The 13,447-nt window shown below is 44.1% G+C and overlaps 1 pseudogene; it reads right to left on the bottom strand.

Moving 5' to 3' along the window:
* Positions 1–9,204: 9,204 nt before the first annotated feature.
* LOC116625490 lies at positions 9,205–10,093 on the bottom strand (annotated as a pseudogene).
* Positions 10,094–13,447: the final 3,354 nt, after the last annotated feature.

The raw sequence follows: 13,447 nt of genomic DNA, 5'->3' as shown, positions 1-13,447 counted from the left end.
CCTTTACTGGCTATGTCACCTTAAGCAAGTTATTTAATGGCTCTGGGCCCCAGTTTCTTCATCTGTAAAATGAGATTGATTATGATAATAATACTTGGCTCATCAAGATGTCCTGAGGTTTGAATGAGTTAATACATGCAAACTGCTAGGGTGGTGCCTTGGTGCTATTAACTGTTGCTATCACCACTATAACCACCTTCACCATCATCACTATCACCATCACCATCATCTTCATTGTCATCTTCATCATCATCATCACTACCATCACCACCACCATCACTATCATCACCACCATCACCATCACCACCATCACCACCATCACCATCACCACCATCACCACCATCACCACCACCATCATCACCACCATCACCATCATCACCACCATCACCATCACCACCATCACCACCATCACCATCATCACCACCACCATCATCACCACCATCACTATCATCACCACCATCACCATCACCACCATCACCAACACCATCACCATCATCACCATCACCATCACCACCATCATTACCATCATCACCACCATCACTACCATCACCATCACCATCACCATCACCACTATCACCACATCATCTTTATCACCATTATCATCATCTTTATCACTGTATCCACAGAAAACAACGATACTCTCCCTTGCCCTCCAAGACAGAACAAAGAACAGTAGCCTCCCTGGCTTTGACGGTGCAGGGAGCCAGAAGCTGGAGAAAGGGACCCTGCATTGGGGACTGAGTTGGAAGGGGAGGCTGGAGGGTGGCCTGTGAAACGTGGGCTCCCCTTAGCCCTTATCCGAGGCCAGTTCTGTAAGGACTGACTGATGACCCAGGCAGGAAAGGGATGTTTTCTGTGTTGCACCGTTCCCTGGGCTCCTTATTGTTATTCATAAGCAGCTATTTGTTGATTGGGTACCTTCTCTGGTCTTGATCTACACATTCACACCCTTCTGTGTATCCAGCAGTGCCCTAACAGTGGGGTAACTAAGGGATTTGCTGCTACAAAAGGTTTGAAAAACATGTGCTTAAACTTTCAAGACTTCAAGGAATTTTATTCACTAAAGACCTTTTGAAATAATTGAGCCACTGACCAATGAGATGAGGACTGTTTTGACACAGTTGGGGAATGGTAGGGAGAAAGGAACAAATGGTTGTGATAAGGGTACACAGACTTTTCTCCAAAGGGAGGTGCAAAGAGCAATACTCCTGAAAGATCAGTGGCAGACCCAGTTTTATTTAATATTCTTTTACAAGAGCTGAAGGAGGTGGGGGATGGGTACAGAGAAAGCTCAGGGTTAGCAGATAAAAGGACAAGGGATTCAAAACTGATGACAGGGAAACAGGAAGATCTTAAGACCGTGCAGGTGGGCAGGAAGGAGGGAAATGAGATCAAATGTGAGCAAGTTCAAGGTGATATACTTAATTAAATGGGAGCCCTTGGAGAGTGCCCTCAGCATGCTGCTTCAGCAAAGTCACTGTGTTCCAGACATCACCAAGAACAATAAAAAAGGGGAAAGGAAGGCTATCTATCACTTACACATTAATGTCATTTCTGTATTCCTCCCCCCCCCCCAATTCCCTATATTTGGGAGATGTTCTGAGCTCTAGCTCAGTACGGCACAGTATTGCCAAGTCTGGGAACAGCTGAACTAGGGGACTGGGTCAAGGAGGGGAGCCTGCTATCTGCTGAGTGGGCCATCTGGCTTGTTCAAGTGCTAATGGTCTTGTTACCTTCCAGAGGCTGACCTACAGAGAGGATAAAAGCCATAATGCTGCTATCACTTCCCGAGATACCCTATCAATTCAAGTGGTAGATGGCTGTGTTTTTCTCTCCAGATGCTTGTGTGCAATCAGTGATCTCCCAGCCCCAGTGGCAAGATTTGTGAGCCACAGATACTTAGGATGAGCTGGCTACAAAGCTACTTCCTATTTCTTGTGCCCTGTAGTTCAGTACCCAGTGTCAATTTCCCTGTTGTTTAGATTTCCAGTGTGAGCTCATTGCATGAATGGCCCGAGAGAACTCTCCGACCAGCTGGCTCTCTCAAATGAGCTCATTCTGCCTTTTTCACTCCTCTGTTTTCTTCCATAAGGCTGAGTGTAAGAGCAAAGGAGGGTTGGCTTCTAAACAGTATTATGTGTCATCTAAATAAATACATTTCACTGGGGAAAACATGCTAAATATGATATTCCCATGAGTCACAAAACAGCTGTTCTGGCTTTGCAGCATAAACCTGCTCCCCCGACAGTCCTAATGATTGGAGAAGAATGGAAGAGTCACATTTCAGAATGGGTGATCCCCAGAGACGCAGGAAATGGTCACCTCCTGCCATTCTAGGGGGGGCCTTATGAACGGCCACGGACAGCACTTAACGAATAGCACCCAAATAAAATGTAATGAGAGTCCATGGAGCTCAATACAGATTTGGAGGTTGTGGAGAGGGAGAGAGATGGGCAGAGGGAGTTCTACGAAGCAGAATGATCGCATCTCCCTTTGCTTTGATTCCTATTACGATTTAAAAAAAATAAATCAAATCAAACCCCACATGCCTTCCACCTACCCACCACCACCACTGCCAAGTGCAAGGAATCTTGAGTTCACAAACAAATGGGCTGATACTTGGAAAGCCACTTTGTAAAATGCAGAGTGGTATCGGCAGAGCTTAGTTGTCATTATTGTCATATAAATGACCATTTAGGTGTGCGTCTCTCTCCGTAGACTTCGCGGGGATGGTGTGGGGACTGAGGAGAGGGGCTTTAGGATAAAGTCAACCCCCATACATCTTAAAATGTCGGAGGGTCTTAAAGGATGGCTTTGGCTGTGACCATGTTCAGTGCGTTCAAAATTCAGGAGGCATGAAAAAAAAAAAAAAGAATATGTCATTTTACTCTCCCCAGATGGCAATTTCGTTCTGCATTTCCCTAACCTAATTAATGGGAGGCTACCCATGTCTCTGTGATGGAAGGCTCACTGTGACATTACCATGGTTTCCTACTGCACTCTACAAAAGTGAGATTGCCTATTTCCTTAAGACACCTTTTTCAAGAACATTTTGAGACTGCCCCCAGGAGAGAGCCAACAGGCAAAAGGTATAAGGATATCACCCTCAACTGTTGACCAAGGTTTGAGGGAGATTATCCTAACAGGGCTGTCACCTTCAAATCTTAATCCTTTTTGACCTCTACAAACAGCCGATTGGGCTCCCTTTACTCACATCTGAGACTGCCCCTGGCAAAGGTAGACTAAGGACATTTCAGAGGCAACGAGCAATAAAGAGGCCAAGTCTAAGAAGCCAGAAGCCCGGGGCGCCTGGGTGGCTCAGTTGGTTAAGCGACTGCCTTCGGCTCAGGTCATAATCCTGGAGTCCCTGGATCGAGTCCCGCATCGGGCTCCCTGCTCGGCGAGGAGCCTGCTTCTCCCTCTAACCCTCCCCCCTCTCATGTACTCTCTCTCTCTCTCATTCTCGCTCTCTCAAATAAATAAATCTTAAAAAAAAAAAAAAAAAAAAAAAGAAGCCAGAAGCCCTGCATGGTCCGGCTCTTCCCACAACCCTGGCTTTGGTTTTTGATGTTCGTTCCAGCAGCTCATGAATCTCTGAAGCAAGTCAGCCCCGACCCAGTGCCGAGAATTACATGTGGAATGTAGTCTTCCAAGAAAAAAAAAAATCTGAAATTAAATCCTTGGGTCCTTTGATAGTATCGTTCAAAAGCAAAATTGCCCGCTCAATTATCCAGGCAGCACTTTTTGCCTATGCAGAGAAAAATGACACACACAACAGAGCTAATATACTTAATCTTATATTTTCAGAGGCACATACCCTAGAATATCTTTGTTAGTGTAATTAATTTAGTTGAGTCGTGCCTACCAAGAAATTTTTAAATTATAGTGCTATTTGAATAGGTGATATGATGACAATAAACCAACATTCTTTTTTTTTTTTTTTTTTAAGATTTTATTTGACAGAGAGAGACACAGCGAGAGAGGGAACACAAGCAGGGGGAGTGGGAGAGGGAGAAGCAGGCTTCCTGCTGAGCAGGGAGCCCGATGCGGGGCTCGATCCCAGGACCCTGGGACCAGGACCTAAGCCGAAGGCAGATGCTTAAACTGAGCCACCCAGGCGCCCCTAAACCAACATTCTTTAAAAAAAAAAAAAAAAACCCTCATAGTTATTGTCAAGTGATAGGAAGAAATTGAGAGAGGGATGCAAACATTACTGTGAAGGCTTGAACAACCACAATTTACGGCGAAGAGATAGAAACCAAACACCTCAGCCATATTATCGCCATAATTGTGTGCCGTTTACCCACCTTGTTAAATAAACGGATCATGAAATGTGAGAGCACGTCTCAGAACATACATAGAAGGTGTTAGAGTGATTTTGCGTAGGCCGCCTGACTGAATTATAAATTGTTTTTCCTTTCAGCGGGAAGTGAAAAGGTATTAATTAGTAGTGATTTCGACAAGATTGAAAGTCCATGGACTTTGGCTCTGAGAGAACTCTGCAAAGGCGCTTGCATCCTTCAGAGGTTCTTTTTGGTTTGGGTTTTTTGTGTTTTTTTGTTTGTTTTTTTAAGGTGTTAATGGCATTTTGTTGTTTGCTAATCCCTGGTGTGGGCACACACTGGAAGAGCTAAGGTCTGATAAGTGTACAAGTGGCTCAGGTTTTATCAAGGAACATTTCTCCTCTCGCTCCAGGTGGCAAAGGGAGAAGCTATGTTGCACTGTGTGGCCCCAGGGAGCTGCCAACGAAGGAGCAGGGTGACAGCCACTGGACCAGCTGTCTCTTACAACTTCAGAGGAGACGGCACCAAATCGAAAACTCACTCAACACTCCCTTCCCAGTGACTTGTTCTGTGCCTTTTCCACCAACAGGTTTTTATTCTCGGCAGCCAAAATAATTTATTCGTTTCCACTGTTCTCCTTGGCTGAATTCTCAAGTACACCGCCTCCCCCCTTTCTGGACAGACTCTCTATAACTCAGTTGGCATCTCATCAGCACCTTGCTGCTCTTCCATCCTTCCTTTCTCCAGAGTCGTGATTCTTTCTTCCTTCTCAAGTTGAAAGGGGTTCACAAGCACAGAGACACCATCCAGTTCGGGTTAAACTGAACGGGGATGGAACTCTACCACATGTTTGCTTCTTTGTTGAACTAAGCTCAGTATCTCCTTTGCACGGGTAGTGAATCAACTTCACTAAGGCAACCAAACTGCCCTTTTCCTCCTGGTCAGCATCACGATTCTGTGTTTCCCACTCACAGGCGTGACTATTAACTGCATGATCTCCAGGAGCGTGTTCTGAGCTTCACGTGTCCTGTTTTACCTGGATAATTAGGGCCGTCCTCCTGTTTGTGCAAAAACAAAACCATTATGACATTAACAGGTTCTTTAGGCAAGTTGGGAATGGGGTCTTTGTGTGTGGGCAGTGGGTCTGGTGGTCAAATTCAGACTGTCATCTTTGGCAATCCATCTTTCCAGGGAGAGCACAGAGAGTATACATAACTCGAAGTAGCCTCTCCGCTGCAGACAAAACAAAGTGATAATATGGAAGTGAGAATGACTCATTTAAAATAGACATCGGATTCCGCTGTGGTCTATGTAACGTGTGTGCGTTTCACGCCACCCTCCGTTTTTTGTATTTGTTTTTGTCTTTTGTAGTTTGGACCTGAGACTTCCATTGGTCCATGACTTTCAGTGATGGATTCCAGGGAACTGTGAGCAGCCAGGGGGAGCATCCGGCTGGCCCCCTGGAACAATGGCCCGCCTTGCAGCCTCCACACACCAGGGAGCATGTGGAAGGAGCATAGCTGGCCAACGGTCTCGACACCCAGGACACACAGCCCATGTCAAGAAACTCCAGAGCGCCACATCCTCCCAGTCCAGCTGCAGGACTCACCTGCATGCATCTCTAGCATATCATACCTCGGCGTGTTACTCTGTAAATTAACATTTTTGACACAAACAATGTGAAGGAGTTAACTTTCTAAAACACTGGCAGCAAGTGAGGGACTGGAACAGGGCACTGAAGAGAGGCAAACCTCGGACATACGGCTAAAAATACTACCTACATCTCCTTTTGCAGCTTTAATTATTTTTACACCCCTGGTGAGCTGTCTGAGGGCTGGGATGTCCCAAGTCTCTCCACAGTCCCTGACACTTGGTTGTTACTTTATTTAAAGCAGACATCAGACGAGGGAAATGGGAAGCTGAGGGTCAGGAGGGAGTTTGGGAGCATTGTCAAATCCACCTACAGCTGTCGGCAGGACACCAGCTCCCTCGACAGCCATGAGTACAGGATCCTGAACACCACCCAAAATTTAGATCTCCCTCCCCACTGCTTTGCAGGGCTCAGGAAGTGATAGATGGTCCTCCTCGTGTTGAACGTGGAGCCCCTGCCTTCCACCTGGATCAGCACCAAGGCAGTTTAGAAGACAGCCCCTCGGGATGAACCTGTCATCATGCTGAGACAATGAAGCCAGCCATTAAAGAGAAGACGCTGGAGGATGCTGCATGATTCCTTCATACAGAAGTCAAAAACACACACAATTAATTTATGTGACAGAAGTCACAATGGTGGTGAATCTTCGTGGGGGCTATCGTTGAGAGGGGACTTAAGAGAACCTTCTTCAGCGCTGCCTTCTATACCATGCTCTGGATTTATTTGCTTTGTAAAGATTTATCAAGTTGTACACCTGAGATGTGTGAATTCACTGTATGTAAGTTACACCTCATTAGTTATGTCTTTACATAACTTCCTCTTTCTTGCTCTCTCTCCTTCTAGCTCATAAATTTTGAAAAATGTCAAACATACAGAAATGTATAGGGAATGATAACTTACATTCTGTGTACTCATGATTTAACTTTAACAGTATTTTCCTTCAAATCTTTTTTTCCTCATCTTTTTTTAAAGATTTTATTTATTTATTTATTTGACAGAGAGAGAGACAGAGAGAGAGGGAACACAAGCAGGGGGAGTGGGAGAGGGAGAAGCAGGCTCCCGGCTGAGCGGGAAGCCCCACGCGGGGCTCGATCCCCAGGCAGACGCTTAACGACGGAGCCACCCAGGTGCCCCTTTCCTCATTTTTGAAGAAATAAAGCATCATAGGGAGAACTGAAATCCTTGACGTATCTGTCTCTGATCGCATTGAGAGGTAACCACCACCCTGCATTTAGTGTTTTTCATTCCCATTCATGTTTTTTATCTTCCTAACTAAGTATTTTGTGTAGCCATAAAAGATACACAGTGTTGTTTTGCAGGCTTTTAAACTTTATATAAATGGTATCATATACTTTGAGTCACTTTGCAACTTTCTTTTTCAGGTAAGAGATTTTTGTTCCGAAGCTTAGCTATATGGATCCATGTACCTCTGTTTGCTTCATTTTAACCACTAGGTAATACTCCATTGTGAATGTAAATGCAACTTATTTACCCATTCTCCTAAAGATAGACATTTAAGTTGAGTGACAAAGCCTTCTGGCTGCTTCCCAAATCCCCTTCCCTCTTCCTCAGTAACAGACCCCACATTATTCAGAACGCAGCGCGAAAGGATACATTTCCTTACCTGTCTTGTTCTCAGATGTGGCCACCTCTATATTTTGGCTGCTACAAAATAAGCAGGGGTTCCTGAGTGGGACCAAAGAGCATCAGACTGGGGGTTTTACTTCTTTCCCTCTTCTTGTTGCTTTGAACATCGGTTTGACACAAGGAGCTCCAGCCCCCATCTGAAACCACCACTTGGAGTTCCTTGAGAAATCCTGTTGGGATGAATTTCAGTTTATAAATACATTGAAGGAGAACCAATATCTTTATTACACTGAACATCCCTAAGCTTGTATATGATTTATCCATGCATTAAAACAAAACAAAACAAAACAAAACAAAAACCTCACCTCTAGCCATGTTTTGTACTTTTCTCCATAAAGTTTTAAAAGTTTTGATATGTCCCCAATTGGTGTAAATACTTTTGGTTGTTGTTGTATGTGTTTTTCTTCTATTATATTTGTGTGTCTTCTCCTATTACATGTTTCTAACTAGTTTCCATTGTTATAGAGGAATGCTATTTATTGGTTTTGCATTTTGATTTTACATCCAGAATACTTCTGATCTCCTCGGTATGGGCTATAAATTTCCTGATTTGCTCAGGAAGAGTCCTGGTTTTCACCTGTTGATCTGGCCTCCCATTTGGTTTAGCATTTGTCCCAAGTTCCTCGTTCCTGATGAAGTGATATTTCTAGCAATCGCATTCAAATGGACCACAATGGATTAGCAAACCTCATCTTTGTAACTCCAGCTTTTGAAATGGTGTCATCCAAGTCTCATGGGAGATATCTTAGTCTTTGTACAGTAAACAAAGTTCTCACTTGAACACATGGTTTAATGTGAAGGGTGATCAGTGATAACCCCCTTTCTTTTCCAGACTCTTTTAGTGTGCAAGATAACTGACCCCGCCCTTTATAGGCTAGCAAGCAGGGCACCGGCTTTTAGAACAAAAATGCTTGAACCCTCTTTGTAGCGTTGTGAGAATTTGGTTTGGCCATCATGATTATGCTAAATTTATAAAATTATTTCCGTAGTTTCCCCCTCTTTTTCTAGTCTCTGTAATATCTTTTATAAGATAGGGGCTCTCTCTATTCAATGAAGGTTTGTTAGAATTCATCTGTAAAACGGAATCAGGGCCTTTTGTCTGTGTGTTTGGGGTGTGGGGGTGTGGGAGTGATGGGGGGTACTTTTGATTGCCGGTTCAGTTTCTTTAATGGTTGTTGGTGTATTTGGGATTTTTTAAACCTTCTTGAGTTGATGTTGGTAGTCTATATTTTTCCAGAAAATTATTCATTTTATCTAAGCTTTTGAATTTGTTGACATAAAGTTATTCATCATATCTGCCTAATTTTGTTTTATTTATTATTTATTATTATTTTTATTTATTATTCCACCCAGTGTGGAGCCTAACACAGGGCTTGAACTCAGGACCCTGAGATCAAGACCTGAGCTGAGATCATGAGTCAGATGCTTAATTGCCTGAGCCACCCAGGTGCCCCTATTTTATTTTATTTTATTTTATTTTCCCTCATTAAAACAAATCTCAGCTATACATCTGTTTCTATTCCTATCATTGTTTATTTATGTTTTTTTCATACCCTTTTGTAAGAAACTGTTTATCTTCCATCAACCTTCTTTCCATTTTGTTTGCCTTTGTGGAAGAGCAGCTTAAGGCCACTCAGGGGTTGCTCCTACCCATTCAGTGGCCCAAGCAGTGGAAGCTGCAGACCAGTCTTCAGGGGCCGGCGGGGAACTCCAGTCTTCAGCAGGGAGCTGTGGAATAGGCACAGAGGGTACCTGCCCATCTTCAGACGAGTCTGCACCTTCAGGTTGAGTAGCAGTGGGCTCAGGACCCGGAGCAGTCCACTCACCCTGAAATTCCTCCTGGGTCACAGCCTTTTCAGCAGCGGCCTGCTCTTCCTTTTCAATCTCTTCAGGATCTCTGTAGAAGTAGAGATCAGGCACGACCTCCCATGGGTGTTCCCTGGAAATGGTGCCACGCATGCTCAGAATTTCCCTGGGGCCAGCATCCACCACATCACACCTGCTGAGTGAGCTCTCTTGTTGTTGCAAGGGATGGCGATGTCCACATAGCCCAGGGTAGAGACTGTGTTACACAGAGCAATGGTGGGCAGGTTAACATAAGCCACTCTGTGAGAGGCTGGTGGTCAGCCCTGGGATCTGTAACCACCAGAAGGCTGGGCTCCTAGAAGGCTGCCTGGATCTGGTTCCTGAGGCTTCCAGGAGTGAAGCGGTCAGCAACAGTAGTGGCTCCAGTAGGAGCAGCAAATTTCAGCACAGCTCACTGGCCAGTATTCCTGGACGATAGGACACTGACATCAGCTGGGTTTTTAATGGCAACAATGACATGTACTGCCAGCAGAAGCTTCTCCCAGGTTCTCCTCAGAATCATGACATAGATGCCGTCACTTCTCCTTTTCTAGATGTACTGTTCCATTTGGAAGTCAAGGTTGGTGCCACCTAAGTGGGCTCCTGCTGCAAGGAATTTAAGGACCTCCTCCTCCTTCATTTGCAGGACATTGAGAGCTCCAGACATTGTAAAAGTTTCCCTTTAAGTTATCATGGGAACGCAGAACAACACCGTATGGACCCCTCTCTGGGGAGTGTGGAAAAGCTCCATCCGTTTTTAAATCTTGCTAGAGGCTTGTCTGTTTTAGTCGTTTAATTAAAAAGCCAGTTTCTGTTACTTTGTAATATTATTTCTCCTTTAACTTGGTTTTCTATTTTGTTCATTTTCATTAATTGTAATTTTTTTCTCTGTTAAAAAAGTAGCAATTTAACATAAGCAGTAGTTCATTGCATTTGCCAGTGAATTTCATGAATTTTTGTGCTGTTTCTCATTTCTCATGCCTTTCTTCCTTGTCCACTTCCCTCTGACATTGAGTATCTACTGGTAATAAAGTCTTTCATTTGTTGTACATCTGAAAAATACCTTTTGCCTTGACTGCTGAATGATAGTTTAGCTGGGTATAGAATCCCATGGAAGGTGTTTTTAAGAAGATTTCTTTGCTGTGCTTATTACATTTTATAATTATATACATTATGTGATTATTTGGAAAATGTCCATCTTCCACCAGAATGATTTTCCCATTTTGTCCACCACTGTGTATCCCAATCTCTAGAACAATGCCAGGCACATAATAGGCACTCAATCAGCAGTACTGAATGAATGAGTGAATGAATGAATCCCTCACTAGGTTTTCTGTTCTCCGAAGGCAAGGTGGGTGTCTCACTGTTCAGGGCTGGGTTCCAGTGACTTGCCTAGTGCCTGACATAGTAGGAATTAAATAAACATCTCCTGAAGGAATAAATGAATTCATGCAAGTTCTAAAACCAAAGACTAAGAATAGTACTCTTAGAAACTAGTGCCTTCTGAAAAAGCAACCTTTGGAGTCTTCTAAGCCCACATTTTCTTTTTAAAATTTCTCCCCTGGGGTTACCTGCAAGGGAGTTGGGGACAGAGACGGGGCTTTCATGAAAGCAAGGCCTTCCTTGGATTGTTCCCTTTTACCAAATCTGCACAAACCTTCAAAGACCGGTTTCTGGAAAGGATAATGTTTTCCAGCTTAACAGGGACGCTGGTTGAGACCTTGCTTCTGAACAGACTATAACACATCATCACTGATGGCTCCTTTAAGAGAAAAGTGTGTCACAACAGGAAAGATGACATCCAGGTGCAGACTGCATGGAGAGACACCGGTGAGAAATAAAATATTCAGCAGCTGCTGCTGTGGCCTTAGCGAGGACATGCGGCAGAGCCCACTGATGCCTGAGTGTGAGGAAGTGCGCCGGGATTTGCAGGAAGGCCCATTTAGGAAGGAGGCAGGAGCCTCTGAGGCCCATTGTACAGGAAGCATTTAAAGAGTTGGCCCCCTGGGAGCTCTAATGTGCTTTGATTTGGCCATTTATAAAAGGGAAGGAACTATTAGGACTTGGAAAAGATGTCTGGCCTGCACCATTTAGAGGACACAGGGGTCACCCTGTGTGTCAACAAAGGAAGAGGGTCATTCATAAAGCCCTAAGTCCATTCGTCAGCCCTACAATCCAGCTCACCAGGCTGGGCGTGTGGTGGTGGGGGACATGCTGCTGTGTTTCTCTACTTTCTGGTCAATTCTAACAATTTGCAATCAAACTTCTGCTCTCATGTGTGGTCCATCTCCAAGCTGTGTCTGTAGACACAGATGGCACTTTGTCCAGCTCAAAACCACCTCCTTCCATTGGACGAGGACAATGATCTTGTAACCGACGCCCTCTGCCAGTTGGTGATGGGGCTACGATGCACATCTCCGCCTCTGGTCACTCATCAGACCACACAGCTCACTGACAGCCAAGTTGGAGAGACACAAAAATGTGGAGAAAAATGAGTTTTAAAGATGCCAAAGCTAACGTGTTAGCAAGATTTTAAAAATATGTTTTCCTTGGCTTGCGGAGAACAGAGAATAGACCTTTTCTCAAACTGCATCTCCTTCAGCCATGATGTCTTCCCTGAAACATGGAAGTATAAACAGAGAACAACATCCCTTCCAAATATTGGTTTAGATGCAGGCCGAGCACAGTTGCCAAAGGAGAAGAACAAAATCGGAAGCAGAAAAGCAAATTATTCTTGAAGGCATCACAGTTTCCCAAACAAAGGAGAGTGCAGTTTCTTTGTTAAGGGGGAGGGGGGGGAAGCCATTATGGAACATCCTTTACCCTTTAATGCTGATGTATGATAAAAATGCTTTTGCTCTGATCTGTGATCTGCCGTTCAGCTTTGCCTTTCAGAGACTCTCCGGCTTCAGTATCCTTGAGAAAGGGACTTACTGAGGGGCTTTATACATCTTTCAAGTAAAGATTAACAACAACAATAATAATAAAGTAATAAATTGGCCCCAAATCTTGGCACAACCTGAAACCATATGTTCTGAGAGTTGCTTTATTCACTGGTAATTAAGTTTTCTTTTCCCCCCACAAAATGAGACTGTTTTTTTGGATCCAACAAATAGCTTTAGGCATGTGGGCATCTTGATGGAGCCTCCTCGTCTCTTTTGAGGATCAAATCCTGGCTAGCTGTGTTTGAAGTTCAGAGCCCTGCATGACATCTGAGAAGCGTTAATAAAATAGTAGTACATATGTGAAGTTATTCTGAAACTCCAAAGACTTCATCCCAGGAGGGATGTGTAGTAACGACTCACTGACTTGAACACCACCACCACCACAAAAGGAGGGTCTCCAAGTCACTCTGACATGATGGAATCACACATATGTCTTCATGCCCCAGGCCACCCAACGAATTCAGGTGTGGGGATGCCATCAGAAGTCACTGAGCATTTGAGTATATACACAGCTTGTTTGTCTTGAGTTAGTGCAGCCTTGCAAAACACAGATGTTTTCCTTTTAATCCTGTTTGTACTTTGCAATGGTCATACTTGGTGTCATTTGGCTGCAGGAATCCCTTCTAGGAATGATCCTGCAAGAGAAATAGTGTGTGTATGGAGCCATCTGATTTGGGGCAGCTCCCTGCTTCTCTGCAAAGCTGAGCACAGTTAATTTATTGGAACAGAATGGGTTATGAGGGTGAGGACGAACATATAAATACCTCTTTTTTTAAAATGCTAACTGCTAACTTTTTTTAATGCTAATAGAATCTAGTCGTCTGGCCCTTCAAGGTACATTTATGACTATGTTTAATGTACTTTTGGACTTTCACTCCTCCACCAGGATTTCTTGGCTTTCCTGAGAGAGGCGCATGTCTTCAGATTCAAGAGCTCAGACTAATGGCAAAGAGTCTGGGTTCAAGACTTGGACCTGCTGCTTCCTAGCTGTGTGGCCTTAGGCAAAGTACTTTACCTCTCTGGGCTGTTTCTTCATCTGTAAAGAGCAGGTACAAGGAGCTATGTCATAGGGCTGT

Source organism: Phoca vitulina, unplaced genomic scaffold (genome assembly GCF_004348235.1).
Source record: "Phoca vitulina isolate PV1807 unplaced genomic scaffold, GSC_HSeal_1.0 scaffold79, whole genome shotgun sequence".
NCBI classification, from domain to species: Eukaryota; Metazoa; Chordata; class Mammalia; order Carnivora; family Phocidae; genus Phoca; species Phoca vitulina.
The sequence above is the reverse complement of the archived record's forward strand: the minus strand, read 5'-3'. Positions and strand labels throughout refer to the sequence as shown.